This window comes from Lithobates pipiens, unplaced genomic scaffold, assembly GCF_037356315.1.
Source record: "Lithobates pipiens isolate NorthernLeopardFrog02 unplaced genomic scaffold, aLitPip1_a1.2 Scaffold_19, whole genome shotgun sequence".
NCBI classification, from domain to species: domain Eukaryota; kingdom Metazoa; phylum Chordata; class Amphibia; order Anura; family Ranidae; genus Lithobates; species Lithobates pipiens.
Genome location: NW_027507764.1, coordinates 579,102,664 through 579,122,837, shown reverse-complemented (window position 1 = coordinate 579,122,837; position 20,174 = coordinate 579,102,664). Strand labels below are relative to the sequence as shown.

Here is a 20,174-nt window from a genome sequence, read left to right as displayed (position 1 = left end):
TTTGTATTTCCTTTTCTTTTCTCTTTCCTTTGCTTTTCATGTTTTTTTCTTTCATTTCATTTCCGTATTTTTCCTTTCAAATCATTTCCATTCCTTTTCTTTTAATTTTTTTTCTGTCCTTTCCTTAACTTTTCATTTTTTTTCCTTTCCTTACCTTTAATTTTTTGTATTTCCTTTTCTTTTCTCTTTTCTTTGCTTTTTCTTTCCTTCCTTTTTCATTTCCTTTCCATGTTTTTTTCTTTACTTTCCATTCCTTTCCTTTTCATTTTTTTTTCTTTCCTTTTCATTTCTTTCCTTTTTTCCCTTTCTTTCCCTTTTCTTTCCTTTCCATGTTTTTTTTTCTCGTTAATTTCCTTTCCATTTTTTTTCTATCCTTTCCTTTTCTTTTTTTTTCCTTTCCTTTTAATTTTTTGTATTTCCTTTTCTTTTCTATTTCCTTTGCTTTTCATGTTTTTTTCTTTCATTTCATTTCCATATTTTTCCTTTCAAATCATTTCCATTCCTTTTCTTTTCATTTTTTTTTCTGTCCTTTCCTTAACTTTTCATTTTTTTTTCTTTCCTTACCTTTCTATATTTTTCATGTTTTTTTTTCTTTCCTTTTTTCTCTCCTTTTCATCTTTTTTTCTTTCCTTTTTTTTTCTTTCCTTTCCTATTTTTCCTTTTATTTCCTTTATCAGGCTTGCTATCTACGTGTTATTAGCTGCCATACACAAACCTAATCTTTATTCTTCTTCTTTTTTTTTTTAACAGCATCTGAAAAAAAGTCTGGCAAGAGTGTGGAGTAAAGTCGTCACAGGTCACAATAATGGAGCGCAAAGGGCATCACGCACACGAGAAGCAGAACAAGGTTTCTCACACAGTGAAAGAGACGGTCGGCAAGGTGGAAACTCCCTTTTTACAAGGTCTGCAGCAGTTCTCACATTCATCCAGTTCTCATGGCCATCATGAGTCCAGTTCTCATGGCCATCATGAGTCCAGTTCTCATGGCCATCATGAGTCCAGTTCTCATGGCCATCATGAGTCCAGTTCTCATGGCCATCATGAGTCCAGCTCTCATGGCCATCATGAGTCCAGCTCTCATAGCCATCATGAGTCTGGGGGTCTCCATGTGACCGGCCACATCGGTGGAGCCGAAGGTCACCACGCCATCACTCGCATTCATGGGGCTGTAGGCCACCACAAGTCTGTATGCCACCAGAAGAAAGCTGATGAACCTATCAAAGTCACCGGCCAAATCGCTGGAGCTGGGATCCACCTCGGCATCACTCGCATTCATGGATCTGTAGGCCACCAGGCCGCCACTCACATTCATGAATCTGTAGGCCACCAGGCCACCACTCACATTCATGGATCTGTAGGCCACCATGCCACCGGCCACATTCATGGTTCTCTGGGCCACCACATTCACATTCAAGGCCACCACAATGCTGTATGTCATCAGGATAAACCTGACGAACCCATCAAAGTCACTCCAAGCATCAATGGCTTCTCTGTGTTTCAGACAAAGGAGAAAGTTGGCATTTACCAAGCCCTACAGAAGAATCTTGTCTCTGGCGAGGTGGCTCTGGCTCTGCTGGAAGCGCAAGCTGCTATTGGCCATATCACCAATCCATCAAACAATCAAAAACTGACTGTAGAGGCAGCTATTCAACAAGGCATTGTTGGGCCGGAGTATAAACAAAAGCTGCTGCTGGCATATAGTGCAGCCACGGGCTACAAACACAAAGAAGAAACAATATCTCTCTTTGAGGCATTTAAAAAAGGTCTGGTTGGGAAAAAGGATGCAGTGCGTTTTCTACAAGCCCAAATAGCGACTGGTGGAATAATCAATTACGTGACTGGAAGCAGAGTACCGTTTTCTGAAGCCTTGAAACTTAACTACATAGATGAGAGTTTGTTCAAAACACTTACTGGGCCATCAGAATTCTCAAGCTGTTATCCTGACCCCAATACAAAAGAAGGCTCCAGCTATCAGGAGCTTCTAGCCAAAAGCTTCACAGATTCAGAGACTGGACTGTTACTTCTCCCTCTACAGGAAAGTCTGCAGGGTCTGAGAAAGTCCGTCAATTTGGAGCAATTGTTCAAGGCCAACATAATTACTCAGGTTCAGTATAATGAAATCAGAGAAGGCAAACAAACCATTCAGCAGTTGGGAGAACTGAAAGAAGTCCGGCAGTATCTAAATGGGTTGTTGAGCCTTGGAGGAGTGCACATAGAAAGCACAAAGGAGAAAATCAGTATATATCAGGCTTTGAAGAGAAACTTTCTTCCAACAGATTATGCAATTTCCCTGTTGGAAGCTCAAGCAGCATCAGGCTTCATCGTAGATCCAGAGAAGAAAAAAACATTCACTGTCACTGAAGCTGTTCAAGAAGGAGTGGTGGGATTTGACCTCAAGGAGAAGCTACTGAATGCTGAACGAGCGGTCATTGGGTTTAACGATCTATACACTGGGAAAAACATTTCCCTCTTTCAAGCAATAAAAAAAGAGCTGATTGATAGAAACTTGGGCCTGAATCTTCTTCAAGTCCAGCTTGCAACAGGAGGCATTATTGATCCATTCCACAGTTTTCATGTCCCTTTGGAAACTGCCTATAAACGAGGTTTATTGGATGAAGAGACAGCAAAACTGTTATCCATAAATCGTGGTTTCCTGGATCCCAACACTAATGACTGGGTTACTTATCAGGAACTTAGATCGAGAGCCACATTTGATCCAGACTCAAATGCATACTTCTTTCCTTTGAAACTTGCCTTCCATGGTATAAGGGGAAAAGTTACAAGCAATGAGTTACTGAATTCTAATATCATTGACCAGGCAACATTTGAAAGCCTCCAGCAAGGAAAACTATCCGTCCAAGATGTTGCTGAACAGGAGAGCGTGAAGCGCTATCTTCAGGGAACTGGCTTAATTGCCGGAGTGGCAGATATTTCAGCCAATAAAATAATAAGCATTTACCAAGCATTCAAAGAACATCTTCTCATGCCAGGAACGTCCATAGCTCTACTTGAGGCCCAGGCCGCCACTGGGTATTTGATAGACCCTGTCAAGAACTTGAAATTTTCTGTGCACGATGCAGTAAAAAATGGCTTGCTTGGACCTGAGCTTTATGAAAAACTTCTGTTCGCTGAAAAGGCAGCCACAGGTTACAAAGATCCCTCTTCTGAAGAGAGACTTTCATTGTTCCAAGCAATAAAGAGGGGTTTTGTTACAAAAGATTATGGCATCCATCTTCTGAATGCCCAGCTTGCCACAGGTGGAATCATTGATCCATCAAAAAAGCATCGTGTTCCAGTAGAGGTGGCTTATACACGTGGTCACTTTGATGAAGATACAAATAAAGCTTTGCTTGCTCAAACCAATGACATTAAGGGATTTTTCGATCCAAACTTAAAAGAAAATGTTACCTATGAGCAACTGCTGGAACGAAGCGTTATCGATGTTCACTCTGGGCTTTACCTGACTCCTGTATTTGACAACACGCAGGAGGCACAGAAAACCACACATTCATTTATAGATTATAAGACCAAAGTGATTTTCGATGGAATAAAACTGACTCTTACATTTGGCAGGTTTAAAGGACATCTTGTTTCCCTGTGGCAAATCCTTTTCTCAGAATTTTTCAGCTTTGAATTAAGACAATCTTTCATCAACCTGTATAAAGCGGGAAGTCTTTCGGTAGAAGAACTGTCTAGAAAAGTCGAAGCAGAGATTAAGCAAGCGGTATCCTCCACCAAAGTCACGTTTAAAGGCTTTAGAGAATCTGTAACTCCTGGCCAACTGCTGGAGTCTGAAATTATTGACAAGAACTTGTTTGATAAACTGCAGCAAGGCGAAGCTTCCGCAAATGATGTGGTGAACATTGACACGGTCAAGAAATACCTGCAGGGCACGGGAAGCATAGGTGGATTAATCTTAGCAGATACCCAAGAGAAGATCAGTATCTACCAAGCAAAGAGAAAAGGCTTCCTAAGACCAGGGACCTCCTTGATTCTCCTTGAAGCACAAGCAGCAACAGGTTACATTATTGATCCAGTGAAAAATAAAAATTATTCTGTGGAGGAAGCCCTCAAGGCAAATATTATCGGTCCTGAGTACTACGAAAAACTTTTGGCAGCAGAAAAATCAGTTACCGGATACAAAGATCCATACACAGGTGAAAGAATTTCCCTGTTTCAAGCAATGAACAAGGGCTTAATTGTTAAAGAACACGGCGTTAGGCTCCTCGAAGCCCAGATTGGCACTGGCGGCATTATCGACCCCATAAACAGTCTCAGAATCCCAGTCGAAGTTGCCTACAAGCGAGGCTATTTTGACAAAAAAATGAATCTAATACTCTCAGATCCAAGCGATGACACAAAAGGGTTCTTTGATCCAAACACACATGAAAACCTCACCTATCTACAGCTGAAAGAGAAATGCATTACAGAGCCATCAACTAACCTTTGTCTTCTACCCTTGGTTAGCAAGCAGCGACAATTCAATATTAATGACCACATCAGGAATTCTTTCAGAAATGTGGAGATTTATGTCAGATATGGAAGATTCCAGGGGCAAACAGTAAACGCATGGTTCCTCATCAACTCTGAGTACTTCAGTGAGTGGAGAAGGAGAGAGCTGTTGGAGCAGTTTAGATTGAAAAAGTTGACCCTTGAACAAATTATCATCATCATCGAAGAGGAAATAAAGAAATGGACAGCGATCCGTGTTCCCACATTAAGGGGACAAGTGAACATTTATGAGTTGTTGGAATATGAGATCATTGAAAAAGAATTATTTGAGCAAGTCCTAGAAGGAAAAGTGACAGTAGAGTATGTGTTTAATATCGACAAAGTTAAGAAGAGCTTACAAGGGTCTGGTGTCCTCGGTGGAGTCATTATCCAACCCTCCAATCAGAAGTTCAGTTTTTACGAAGCAACAAAAAACAAAATTTTGCTGCCTAGCACCATCTTGCCATTATTAGAGGCTCAGGCTGCTACCGGACACATAGTGGACCCGGTCAGTAACCGGAAACTCTCAGTTGACGAGGCTCTCAAAGCAGCTGTTGTCGATCCACAGTTTTATGAGAGACTTGCTTATGCAGAGGAAGCTGTAACAGGTTACACAGATCCTTTTTCAGGGAAGAAAATCTCCCTTTTCCAAGCTATGAAGAGAGGTTTTATTGAAGAAAAGCATGGCAAACAGCTTCTCGAGGCCCAGATAGCTACTGGTGGAGTCATTGATCCAATACATGGCTTCCACCTTAAAGATTCTGTAGCCAAGAAGCATGGCTATATTAACGAGGAGCTACTTAAAGATCTCTCTCACCCTACAGATGACATAAAAACATTCTATGACCCAACTACCAAAGAAAAGGTTACTTACTCCGAACTTCTCAGTCGGTCACAAAAAGATGAATCAACTGGTCTCCTTTTGCTTCCATTGCCCCAAGATTTTGCAGAGGTTCCAGTAATAAATTTATATTCTGATGAAGAAGTCCGGCAGCTCTTGAAGACCGCCAGGATCGAAGAGAGAAACATCACAGTCTGGGAACTGATTCATTCCGGATATTTTACTGAAGAACAGCAATTTGAATTCCTGGAAAAATTTAGAGCTAAGAAACTGAGCCTTCAGGAACTGACCGCTGAAATCCTACAAATAGTCAGAAGTAATGAAATAAAAAGGACAACTCACATTCATTTTCAAGGACTCAGAGGTCCCGTCCCAGTTGTTTGGCTCTTAGACTTAGGTATTATTACACAGAAAACATTTGATAAACTTGTTCAGGGACTCAAGTCTGTTGAGGAGATTTCTCAATTGCCTGAAGTGAAGAAAAGTCTAGAGGGCACCGGTTCCATCTCTGGAGTATTCCTGCCATCTACAAAGGAAAAGTTGAGCATTTATCAGGCTTTGGAAAAAAAATTACTCCTTCCAGCCAATGCCATAAGGCTTCTGGAAGCCCAAGCTGCAACAGGATTTATTATAAATCCAGTAAAAAATGAAAAATATACAGTTGACAGTGCAGTGAAAGCTGGGGTTGTAGGCCCTGAACTTCATGAAAAACTCTTGACTGCAGAAAGTGCGGTAAGTGGATATACCGACCCTTACACAGGAAACAAGATATCTCTAGGTCAGGCAATCCAGAAGAAACTGATATCAGAGAACGAAGGTGTCCCACTCCTCCAAGCCCAGTTGGCTGCTGGTGGAATAATTGATCCTCTTCATTGTCATTTTGTACCGATACAGCCGGCATATAAATTGGGCTTTCTTGATGAAGAAATATACAAACAAACAGCAGACCTGAAAGTTTACGTTGATCCAAACACCAAAGAAAAAGTGAGCTATGAGCAACTGAAACAGAGATGCTACACCGACCCTGAGACAGGCTCGCTGCTTCTGGCTCTTTCAGAGACCGCAGCTTTTTATGCTGAAGGACATTTCATTGATGTTTTCAAATCATTTACAGTTACTGTCAATGCAGGAAGGTTCAAAGGCCAAACCGTGTCTCTCTGGGAGCTTCTGAATTCAGAGTACGTCAGTGCAGATAAATTAAAAGAAATTCTATTTAAATACAAAACCAGCAGCTCTGAAGCTTTACAGGAAATCATAAAGACGGTCACCACCATCTTTGAGGAAACTGAGACAACAAGTACACAGATCAAGTTCAAAGGTCTTCGCAAGCAGGTGTCTGCAAGTGACCTGTTCCAGTCAGATGTCATAGACAAGAAAACTCTGGATGAGCTGAACCTGGGAAAGAAGACCATAGATGAAGTGACAGAAATGGACGCTGTTAAACGTTACTTGGTAGGAACAAATAGTATTGCTGGTGTTCTTCTTCAGGCCACAAACAAAAAGATGAGTATTTATGAGGCAATGCGCAAAGGTATTTTGAGGCCTGGTACTGCCTTGGTACTCTTAGAAGCCCAAGCAGCCACAGGTTTTATAACTGATCCAGTTAAGAATGCGAAGCTGTCTGTTGAAGAAGCATTTGCTGAGGGCCTAATAGGGTCCGATGTACATGCCAAGTTGCTGTCTGCAGAACAAGCCGTGACGGGGTATAAAGATCCATTTAGTGGGGAGAAGATTTCCTTGTTTCAAGCTATGCAAAAAAATCTCATAGTTGAGACCCATGGTATTCGTCTGCTGGAAGCTCAGATTGCCACAGGTGGCATTATTGACCCAGTCCACAGCCACAGAGTCCCTGTAGAAGTAGCCTACAAACGAGGCTACTTCAATGAGGAAATGAACAAAATTCTGTCAGATCCCAACGATGATACTAAAGGTTTCTTTGACCCCAATACTCACGAGAACCTTACTTATCTGCAGCTATTAGAAAGGTGTATCCAAGATCCTGAAACTGGGCTGTATTTACTACAGGTTGTAAAGAGAGGTGAAAACTACTTCTATATCACTGACAAAATGAAAGCTGACTTACAGTCAAGAACCATTAGACTTCAATTTGGAAAATATGTCAATCAAACTGTGTCTATTTGGGAAATACTCACTTCTCATTATATCACAGACCTAAAAAGAAGAGAACTTGTTAGACTGTACATCTTGGGGGTACTCCCCATAGAGCAGCTAATCTCCAGCATCACTACAGTTATAGAAGAATACGAATCTAAGAGCAGTAACCTAAAACTGAAAGGAATTCATGGAGATGTAAGTGCCACTGATTTGTTCAATGCAGACATAATTGACCGAAAAACCTTAAGTGACCTGAAAGAAGGAAAAATATCTGTGGAAGCTGTTTCCGAACTGGATTCTGTTAGAAGATACTTGAAAGGAACAAGTTGTATTGCTGGAGTTTTATCTCTGCCTACCAATGAAACTCTAAGTATCTATGAAGCTGTAAGTAAAGGAATCCTATCTAGAGACATTGGTTTGATTCTTCTTCAAGCCCAAGCTGCCACTGGCCATCTTATTGACCCCATCAAAAATCAAGTGCTTTCCATTCCCAATGCAGTGTCCCAAGGTCTAGTTAACTCTGATTTTCAAGAACAGCTTGAAATTGCTGAAAAGGCAGTTACTGGATATACAGATAAAGAATCTGGGAAAATAATTTCTCTTTTCCAAGCCATCAAGAAAGGAATTGTGCCCAAAGGGCTAGGAATTTCTCTCCTTGACGTCCAACTGGCAACTGGAGGGGTTGTAGACCCAGTTTTAAGCCATAGAATTCCTTTGCATATAGCTTACCAGAGGGCTTACCTGGATGAAGACTTTTACCTTCTCATCTCAGATTCTGCAAAGAAAGAATTTGTAGACCCCAACACACATGAAAGAATTACATATAAAAACTTGCTGGAAAGATGTGTCAGAGACCAAAAAACTGGACTTTATTTGCTTCCACTGACTGAAAGACGTGATGATTACTTCTACATTGATGAGCCAACCAAGAAACTCCTGCAAGAAACCACTGTAAAAATGAACAGCGGCAAGCTCAAAGGTCAGGATATTTCCCTTTGGGAACTTTTGAGCTCCACCTATGTCTCTGAAGAACAACGAAAGCAGATCATCAAGTTATATAAAACAAAAATCTCTTCAGGACTTAAAGACATTGTAAGTGCCATCACATCAGTCATTGAAGAAAAGGATAAGGGTCAAAACGACATCTGGTTCCAGGGACTGAGGAAGCAGGTGACCGCTGCAGAATTATTTGATGCAGAAATTATCAACCAAGAGACTCTTGATGGTTTAAAGAAGGACTTGAAGACAGTGAATGAAGTAGCAAAAATAGATTCCATTAGACGATACCTTGAAGGCACCAGCTGCATTGCAGGGGTGCTTATCCCTTCAAAACTTGACCCCACCAAAAAAGAAAAGGTTAATATCTATGATGCCATGCTGAGGCGTGTTCTGAGGCCTGGGACAGCACTGGTTCTTCTGGAAGCCCAAGCCGCTACCGGATTTGTTATTGACAGCATACAAAACCGTAGACTTTCAGTTGATGAAGCTTTATCAGCCGGGGTGATTGGCTATGAAATTTATGAGAAACTTCTGTCTGCAGAAAGAGGAGTTACAGGCTACAATGATCCCTATACTGGTGTAAAAATATCCTTGTTCCAAGCCATGCAGAAAGATATCATTGTAAAAGAGCACGGTATACGCCTACTGGAAGCCCAGATTGCAACTGGTGGCATAATAGACCCAGTACACAGCCACCGTGTCCCTGTGGAAGTGGCTTATAAGAGGGGCTATTTTAATGAAGAACTGAGCCAGATTCTTTCAGATCCCACTGATGACACAAAAGGTTTCTTTGACCCAAATACTCACGAAAATCTCACCTACGTGCAACTGCTCCAGAGATGCGTCCAAGACCCTGACACTGGATTGTATATGCTGGAGCTTAAAGACAGCAAGTTCTCCCCAACACAGATCCAAAATAAATTACAATCCAGTTTTATTCAGATTGCCATCGGAGAGTTTCAAGGAAAAAGCGTTTCCATCTGGGAGCTTTTCAACTCCAAATACTTCACAGTTGAGAGGCGAGAGGAGCTACTGAAGAAATTTGAAGCTGGTACTTTAACTATCGAGGAAATTCTGGCCATAACTATTAAAGTCATTAATGAAAAAGAGCAAATATTATCTCAGGCCAGTACAACAGTGTCTCAAGTTGATACCACAGACTCCGCCGAGCAAGTAGCTAAAGCCCAGACTTGGCTCCAGTCGGAAAAGGTGAACGTGTCTGTGGGCGACTTCAAGGGACAAAGCATTTCTGTTTGGGAGCTCCTGAATTCTCATTATATCTCTGGAGAGAAACAAAAGGAAATATTAGAAAGGATACAGTCGGGGACTCTGACCATACAAGAAATTATCACAATTCTCATCACCATCATCACAGAAACAGAAACAACAAAGGTGGTCCAGAAGAGTGTATCTGTACCAGATGAAAAGCCTGTGGAACTTGATCATTCTGTACAAGATGATGAGATTGAGAAGGCATTACAAAACATCAGTATTCAAGTCACAAAAGGTCAGTATGCTGGACAAGAGGTTTCTGTGTGGGATCTGCTTAATTCCAAATATATTCCTGAAGATACAAAACAAGAACTAATAGAAGAATACAAACTGACTGTCCAAGACATCATGGAACTGGTGGTGCATTCTATCAGAGCAGATCAGAGCAGATTCAAAACTGAGTACAATTTGAAACTGGAAGTTTACAATGTTGTGCAGACCGTGCAGATTGAAGTAACTGAAGGAGAGTTCAAGGGTCAGCAACTTTCTGTATGGCATCTTCTGAACTCTAAATACTTTTCAGAGGAGAAAAGACGTGAGCTACTCGAGAAGTTTAATTCTGGCACACTAAGTATAGATGAACTTATCAAAATTATCATCACTACTATAACAGAGACTGAAGAACATAGCAAAAAATTGAAATTCAAAGGCCTCAGGAGACAAATTACAGCATCTGAACTGCTGACATCTGAAATTATTGACCAAACTACACTTAGAGAGTTGGCTCAAGGACAGAAGACTGTAGAGGAGGTGACTCAAATGGACAGTGTGAAAAGATACTTAGTAGGAACAAGCTGTATAGCTGGAGTACTGGTTCCATCTCTTAAAGATCCTTCAAAGAAAGATAAGATGAGCATTTATGACGCTATGTTGAAGAACATCCTGAGGCCAGGGACAGCTCTTGTTCTTCTCGAAGCTCAGGCTGCCACTGGATTTATCATTGATCCTGTGAGCAACAAAAAACTGTCAGTAGACGAAGCTGCAGCTGCTGGTCTAATTGGCCATGAACTTCATGCAAAACTCCTTTCTGCAGAAAGAGCGGTAACTGGCTATAAAGACCCATATACTGGTGACAAGATCTCCCTCTTCCAAGCCATGCAAAAAGACCTCATTGTAAAAGATCACGGTATTCGCTTACTGGAGGCCCAGATTGCCACCGGGGGTATCATTGACCCAGTACACAGCCACAGAGTCCCAGTGGAAGTGGCTTATAAGCGTGGCTTCTTTGATGAAGAGATGAACCAGATACTTTCAGATCCATCTGATGACACTAAAGGATTCTTTGATCCCAACACTCACGAAAACCTCACTTATTTGCAGTTACTTAGCCGATGTGTTCAGGAGCCAGATACAGGATTGTACATGCTGACCATGAAAGACAAACAAGCTGTCTTAGCAGAGAAAAACTTTGAAACTAGCCTGCAGTCACTAACTATTCAAGTTAAAGTTGGACAGTATAAAGGGCAGACTCCATCCTCCTGGGAGCTTCTCCACTCCAAGTATTTTACAGAAGAAAAGAGACAGTTACTTCTGAATAAGTATAAATCAAAGACTATAACAGTTGATGAACTTATTTCAGGTATTCAATCAGCCATTGAAGAATGGGAACAAAGGAGCAGTAGCCAAACTGTGGATGGTGCTAGCCTGGAAGTGGCAGTCCAAGATATTACCAAAGAAATTAAGAAAGATGGGACCATAGAGAAAAAAGAAGCTTATGATATTGGCTTTGTTCCTAAGCTAAAACAATGTGTAAAACTAGATACAGATGAAGACCACAAAGCTTTAACAGTTTTTACTGTTCACGTACAGGCTGAAGAGTTTCAGGGTAAACGAGTGTCTCTCTGGGAAGTGCTCCAATCTAGATATGTTTCAGATGATAGCCGCAACACCCAGCTACAAAAACACCAAGTTGCCATAGAAAAACTTAAACAGAGAATCCTTGGATTAATTTAGAATGTTGAAATTAAAGCTGGAACAGGAATCCAACAAAACTTAGAATCAAAGTCTGTGGAGGTCAACATAGGAGAATTCAAAGGACAAAATGTTTCTGTCTGGTTCCTCCTCAATTCCAAGTATATCACTGAGGAAAAGCGAAATGAGCTGCTTGAAAAATACAAATCAGGAACCTTAACGGATGATGAGCTGTTAAAATTAATTATCACAATAATTGAAGAGACAGAAAAGAGACCTGAATTAAATTTTATGGGTCTCCGTCAGCAGGTGACGGCCTCTGAACTGCTCCAGTCAGGAATCATAGACCAGAAAACTTTGGATGACCTGACTCAGGGCAGCAAGACAGTAGAAGAGGTCACTCAGATGGACTCTGTGAAGAAATATCTTGGAGGATCTAGGAGCATTGCAGGAGTGTTTGTTACTTCAAAGACTGATCCTTCCCAGAGAGAAAAGCTGACCATCTATGATGCCATGTTGAAACGTATACTGAGACCCGGAACAGCTTTGATACTTCTTGAAGCCCAGGCTGCTACCGGATTTGTGATTGATCCCATTCAGAACAAAAAGCTTTCTGTAGAGGAAGCCTTAGCTGCAGGACTGATTGGACATGACATATATGATAAACTTCTGTCTGCAGAAAGAGGAGTCACAGGCTATAACGACCCCTACACCGGTGAGAAAATCTCTCTCTTCCAAGCCATGAAGAAAGATCTAATTGTTAAGGACCATGGCATACGTCTCCTGGAAGCCCAAATTGCCACTGGTGGAATTATTGACCCCGTACACAGTCATCGTGTACCTGTGGAGGTTGCATATAAACGTGGATACTTTGATGAAGAAATTAACCAGATCCTCTCAGATCCCTCTGATGACACAAAGGGATTCTTTGATCCTAATACGCACGAGAACCTCACTTACCTGCAGTTGCTCCAAAGATGTGTCCAGGATCCAGAGACTGGACTGCATATGCTGGATGTGAATGTAAATAAAGTTCCATCTACCCAGACTGGAAAAGAGACTGTTCTAAGAACAAAACATATTAGGTTCACACAGACCAACATGCAAGAAAACAACATTTCCATCTGGGAGCATCTGAATTCCATGTTTATTTCCACAGAGAAACAAGAAGAGCTGTTGAAAAAGTACAGTTCAGAAACCGTATCTGTTGATGAACTTATTACTACCATTATCAAACTTATTACTGGAACAATACTTTTGACTGATACAACAGCCTCAGCAGATAAAGAGACTTTACTGAAATCAGAAAAGGTGGACGTGTCAGTAGAAGACTTTAAAGAATATGCATCTGTGTGGGAGCTCCTGAATTCTCATTATATCACCGAAGAGAAGCAAAGGGAAATGATAGAAAAATATAACAATGGGACTCTGACCATACAAGAAATGATAAGGATTCTCATTACAACCATTACTGAGGGGGTCTCTCAACGTTCAGTCATATCCGTACAGCAGCAGATACAGCCTGAACCTTCATTACAAGAAGATGAGATTCAGAAAGCTTTGCAAAGCATCAATATCCATGTTAGAAAAGGAGAGTATGCTGGGCGGGAGGTTTCTGTGTGGGACCTTTTGCACTCCAGATACATCTCAGATGAAAAAAGACAAGAGTTGCTCGGGAACTACAAGCTAACTCTTGAAGACATAATACGACTTGTTATTCAGACCATTGAATACAGTGATCAGAGGAGCATCCAATCTCACTTTAAAATAGAATACAATTTGAAGGAGGAAACCCTTAGCACTGTGCGGACCACCCAGATTGAAGTAACAGAAGGCGAGTTCAAAGGTCAAAAATGGTCAGTGTGGGACCTACTAAATTCTAAGTACTTTTCGGAGGAGAAAAGACGTGAGCTGCTTGAGAAGTTTAACTCTGGCGCACTCAACACCGATGAGCTTATCAAGATTATCACCACAATTATACAAGAGACAGAGGAACACAGTAAGAGTTTGAAATTTAAAGGCCTCAGAAGACAAATTACTGCATCTGAACTGCTTTCGTCAAACATTATTAACCAGAATACACTAAGAGAGTTGGCTCAAGGACAAAAGACCATAGAGGAGGTGACTCAAATGGCCAGTGTGAAAAGATACTTAGAGGGAACAAGCTGTATAGCTGGAGTACTGGTTCCATCTCCTAAAGATCCTTCAAAGAAAAATAAGATGAGCATTTATGACGCTATGTTGAAGAACATCCTGAGACCAGGAACAGCTCTTGTTCTTCTGGAAGCTCAAGCTGCCACTGGATTTATTATCGACCCTGTGAGCAACAAAAAACTGTCAGTAGACGAAGCTGCAGCCGCTGGTTTAATAGGCCAGGAACTTCATGCAAAACTTCTATCTGCAGAAAAGGCAGTAACTGGCTACAATGACCCATATACTAGTGAAAAAATTTCCCTTTTCCAAGCCATTCAGAAAGACCTTATTGTAAAAGATCATGGTATCCGTTTGCTGGAGGCCCAGATTGCCACTGGGGGCATCATTGACCCAGTACACAGTCACAGAGTCCCAGTGGAAGTGGCATATAAACGGGGTTACTTTGATAAACAGATGAACCAGGTACTTTCAGATCCCACTGATGACACAAAAGGATTCTTTGATCCCAACACTCATGAAAACCTCACCTACTTGCAGTTACTTAGCCGATGTGTTCAGGACCCAGATACAGGATTGTACATGCTGACCATGAAAGACAAACAAGCTGCCTTAGCTGAAAAGACTAGTCTGCAGTCACTAACTATTCAAATTAAAGTTGGGCAATATAAGGGACAAACTGTGTCCTCCTGGGAGCTTCTCTACTCCAAGTATTTCACGGAAGAAAAGAGACAGCTACTTCTGAATAAGTATAACTCAAAGACTATAACAGTAGAGGAATTTATTTCAAGCATTCAATCAGCCATTGAAGAATGGGAAAAACAGCCTAGTAGCCAGAATGTGAATGGATTTAGCCTAGAAGAGGCAGTCCACGATATTACAGAAGAAAATAAGAAGAGCCTTCTCCAGTCTGAGCTTGTGGAGATTACCAAAGGCAAACTCCAGGGCCAGAAGGTCTCTGTGTGGGACCTTCTAAACTCCGAGCATATAGAAGTAACCAAAAAGGAAGAAATCTTACAGAAGTATTTCTCAGGTGTCTTGACGCTAGAAGAGATCATTAGAATCATCACAATCACCATTCATCAGGCCACCATTCCAAAGCCAGGAGAAACTGTAACAATAGCCACAGATGAACTTGAAAGAGCCCTAAATGCAATTGTGGTCAATATTAAAACCAGCCATCAACAAGAGCAGAAAATGTCACTTTGGGATGTCCTCCATTCCAATTATCTCCCTGAGGACAAGCGTATTGACCAGCTTATCAAACATAAGTTAACTGTGGAAAATTTAAAGCAAACAATTGCTTTCTTAATTGATGAATCAGAGACGAAAGAAGACACTGAAATTCAACAAGCATTAGATGTTAAGCTCACTGAGGTGACCGTTGGAGAATTCAAAGGGCAGAATGTTTCAGTATGGTTCCTTCTTCACTCAAAATATGTCACTGAGGAAAAGCGAAAGGAACTTCTGGAAAAGTACACATCTAGGATCTTAACAGAAGAAGAGATTTTAAAAATAATTATCACAATAATTGAAGAGACTGAACAAGCCCAGCAAATACAAGCAGAAAGAGCAATTCAACAGAAATTGGAAGTAAGGCTCACTGAGGTCAATGTTGGAGAATTCAAAGGACAGAATGTTTCTTTGTGGTCCCTCTTCTATTCCAAGTACATCACGGAGGAAAAAAGAACTGAACTGCTCCAGAAATACAAATTGGGGTCCTTAACTGAGGAAGAGTTTTTAAGAATAATTATTACAACAATTGAAGAGACTGAACGGGCCGAAAAAATAAAAGCAGATAAAGAAGTTAAAGAGAAATTGGAAGTGAAACTGACGGAGGTCAGTGTTGGAGAATTCAAAGGACAGAATGTTTCAGTGTGGTTTCTTCTCCATTCAAAATATGTCACTGAGGAGAAGCGAAGGGAACTTCTGGAAAAGTATGCATCTGGAACTTTAACAAATGAAGAAATTTTACAAATAATTATCACAATAATTGAAGAGACTGAACAGACCCAGCAAAAACAAGCAGAAAGAGAAATTCAACAAAAATTGGAATTGAGGCTCACTGAGGTCAATGTTGGAGAATTCAAAGGACAGAATGTTTCTCTATGGTTCCTCCTCTACTCCAAGTACATCACAGAAGAAAAAAGAACTGAACTACTTGAGAAATACAAACTGGGGTCCTTAACAGAGGAAGAGTTTTTAAGAATAATTATTACAATAATTGAAGAGACTGAACAGACTCAGCAACTACAAGCAGAGAAAGAAATTCAACAGAAACTGGAACTGAAGCTCAATGAAGTCAATGTTGGAGAATTCAAAGGACAGAATGTATCTTTATGGTTCCTCCTCTACTCTAAGTACATTACCGAAGAAAAAAGAACTGAACTACTTGAGAAATACAAACTCGGGTCTTTATCAGAGGATGAGATTTTTAGAATAATTATCAAGATAATCGAAGAGACTGAACACACCCGTCAAATACAAGCAGAGAGAGAAATTCAACAGAAATTTGAACTGAAGTTCACTGAAGTCAATGTTGGAGAATTCAAAGGGCAGAATGTTTCTTTATGGTTCCTTCTCTACTCTAAGTACATCACAGAGGAAAAAAGAACTGAACTGCTTGAAAAATTCAAACTGGGGTCCTTAACAGAGGAAGAGATTTTAAGAATAATTATTACAATAATTGAGGAAACTGAAGAGAGTCTTAGAATCAAAAGAGAGAAAGAGATACAACAGGAGTTGGAGCTGAAGCTCACGGAGGTCACAGCTGGAGAATTCAAAGGTCAAAATGTTTCTGTCTGGTTCCTTCTCTATTCCAAGTATATCACTGAGGAGAAACGAAATGAACTACTTGAAAAATACAAATTGAGAACATTAACAGCTGATGAGATTTTAAAAATCATTATCACAATAATTGAAGAGACAGAAAAGAGACGCGAACAGAAGTTTAAGGGTTTCCGTCGGCAGGTAACAGCCTCTGAACTGCTTCAATCAGAAATCATAGATCAGAAAACTCTGGATGACCTGACTCAGGGCAACAAGACTGTAGAAGAAGTCACTCAGATGGACTCTGTGAAAAAATATCTTGAAGGATCTAGTAGCATTGCTGGAGTGTTTATTACATCAAAGACTGATCCTTCCAAAAAACAAAAGCTGACCATCTATGATGCCATGTTGAAAAGTATACTGAGACCTGGAACAGCTTTGATACTTCTTGAAGCACAGGCTGCTACAGGATTTGTGATTGATCCTATTCAGAACACAAAACTTTCTGTAGAGGAGGCCTTAGCTGCAGGACTGATTGGGCATGACGTATATGGAAAACTTCAGTCTGCAGAAAGAGGAGTCACTGGCTATAATGACCCCTACACTGGTGAGAAGATTTCTCTCTTCCAGGCCATGAAGAAAGATCTCATTGTTAAGGATCATGGCATACGTCTCCTGGAAGCCCAGATTGCCACTGGTGGAATTATCGATCCCATATACAGTCATCGTGTACCCGTGGGGGTTGCATACAAACGTGGGTACTTTGATGAAGAAATGAACCAGATCCTCTCAGATCCGTCTGATGATACAAAGGGATTCTTTGATCCCAACACTCATGAGAACCTCACTTATCTGCAGCTACTCCAAAGGTGTGTCCAAGATCCAGAGACTGGCCTGTATATGCTAGATGTAAAAGATGCCTCTGCTATAAAAGAAGATCTAAAAATCAAATCAGCTCTTCAGTCTAAAGCTGTTCAAATTTCAGTTGGGGAATTTCAAGGGAAAAACATTTCTGTCTGGGATCTTCTTTACTCTCGGTATATTTTAGTAGAAAAGCAACAAGAACTCCTGAAAAAATACCGTGCTGGCACCTTGACTATTGAGGAACTTATTACTATTCTTATTACCATAATTACTGAGTCAGATAAAGCAGAGAAAGAAGAAAAACTATCACCAGAAATTAAAGCCATTAGAAAATCTTTCCTGTCTGTAAAAATAGAAATCTCCATCGGGGACTTTCATGAAAAAGCTATGTCACTCTGGGACCTGCTCCATTCCAAATATATCCCTGACGATAAAAGAGAAGAATTGATTGAAAAGTTCAAATCCAAAACGCTGACTATCGAAGAAATTATCAATATTGTTTTAGGCATGATACAAAAAACAGAGATGCAATCAAGGAAGACAGTGATTGTTCAGGAGCACGCAGAGACATCACATTGGCCTTCTGAAGACCAGCTACAAAAAGCATTACAAGGGATTCCAAGTAACCTATCAAGACAGCCATCTGAAGCAGGCAGCATTTCTTTATGGGATTTCTTGCATAGCCAAAATGTACCTGAGGAGACTAGAAACATTCTGCTACAAACGTACAAGTTTTCTGTTAGAGAAGTCATGAGCGTTTGCACCAACATTGTCAAGGGAAATGCAACAGAAGTCTCCATTGCCCAAAGTCTCGAGAGCTCCTCAACCAGGCAAGAATCTACACAAGCCAACAAAGGTGCAGAGACCCAAAATGTACTCCAGTCTGTAGAAGTCGATGTGACAGTGGGTCAACAGGCAAGTAAGACATATTCCCTTTGGGAGCTTCTGCACTCTTCATACATAACAGGCGATACCAGGAATGAACTCATAGGAGGGTATGAGACTGGTGCCATTGGGCTTCAAGATCTCATGAAGAGGATAATGGAAATTCTCATAGAAGCTGAGAAAACCAATGTCCAGATCTCAAGTCGCCAGAAGGTCACACTAAAAACTGAACAATTAAGCCTTGAGTCCATTCCAGAACCAGTTACAAAGTCACTTCAGGTATTTACTGTCTCTATTTCCAGCAGTGAATTTACAGGAGAAAATATTCCATTGTGGGACCTACTCCAATCCAAAAACATCACCAAAGCCATGCGTCTAGAGCTCCTCAAGAAGTACTTTCTCACCATTAATGGAATTATTGCAACGCTGAGTGGTTCATCATCTAAAACTGTTACTGTGGTCACACAAAAACCAGACACGGCCACCTTCCTGAAATCTGTAAGAGTCCAGGTCAACATTGGAGGATTCAAACTAGAAGGTGAATCGCATTCTCTTTGGGAGCTCCTTCATTCAGAGTACATTACAGAAGAGAAAAGAAAGGAGCTTATTCAGCAGTACGAATCTGGCACCATAACTTGGGAACAAATCTTCGAAAACATTACCACCATCATAAAAGAGACAGAGGAAAAAACCCGGAACATCAAGTTTAACGCTTGAAGCTGTTCAAAGCAATGACTCAGTCCGATAAATGGTGGTGCCCTAAGCATGTGCATGTCATCTCTCTGAATCTCTCTGGGGAAGATTCGATTTCTGGGGTTTTACTTAACTTTGTCCATGTCCCTTTGGGTTCCATTAGGGTTTCTTTGAGTGCAATTATACCAGCTGATGGACTTGTCTCCTCTAATACCTCAATACGCATTTTCTTCAAGGTCACTATTGGAACTGGCAGGGTCATTGTAAAGAAATATTGTGGAGCCATTTTATATTCAGAAAATACATAATTAGCAGATAACTTGAGCTCGCAAAAGGGTCAGCTGGGTCTGATCTCTAATAAACCTTTGTTCTGCACTATGTACCAGCCAGATCCAAACTTTGGGGTTGATTTACTAAAACTGGAGTGTGCATAATCTGATGAAGCTGTGCATGGTGCCCAATCAGCATCTAACCTCGGTTTGTTTAATTAACCTTTGACAAAAAAAAACCTGGAAGCTGATTGGTTTCTATGCAGAGCTGCACCAGATTTTGCACTCTCCAGTTTTGGTAAACCAACCCCTGTGTGTAATTGTAGGATGCTCTTAATCCTCAAAGGTGGCCAGGTCATTCCATCCACAGTCTTCTGTTAGGTCCGATACTCTTAAAAGGGTTGTAAAGCTTCATTTTTAATTTTCTAAATAGGTTCCTTTAAGCTAGTGCATTGTTGGTTCACTTACCTTTTCCTTCGATTTCCCTTCGAAATGTTTTTTTTCTTTGTCTGAATTTCTCACTTCCTGTTCCTCCTCAGTAAGCTGTTCAGTAAGCTGTTCTGGCTGACTAAACACCGCTCAGATGATGGTGTGAAGTTTACTGAGGAGAAACAGGAAGTGAGAAATTCAGACAAAGAAAAAAAAAATTTAGAAGGGAAATTGAAGGAAAAGGTAAGGGAACCAACAATGCACTAGCTTAAAGGAACCTATTTAGAAAATGAAAAACAAAGCTTTACAACCCCTTTAATGACAAAAAATAAATAAACTTCAACAGTTTCATTTTAGTGGCATTGTTGAGGTTAAAAAAACAGAATTTTTAGAAAGTAGAGCTCATCAATGTGTCAGCCACCTAAACACTGTACAATGCAATATTTTCTATACTGTCTCTTGTTACTTTTTATCTACTTTAATAT

The 20,174-nt window shown here is 40.6% G+C and overlaps 1 pseudogene; it reads left to right on the top strand.

Moving 5' to 3' along the window:
• Positions 1-753: 753 nt before the first annotated feature.
• Positions 754-19,904, top strand: LOC143997677 (epiplakin pseudogene; annotated as a pseudogene).
• The last annotated feature ends 270 nt before the right edge of the window (positions 19,905-20,174 follow it).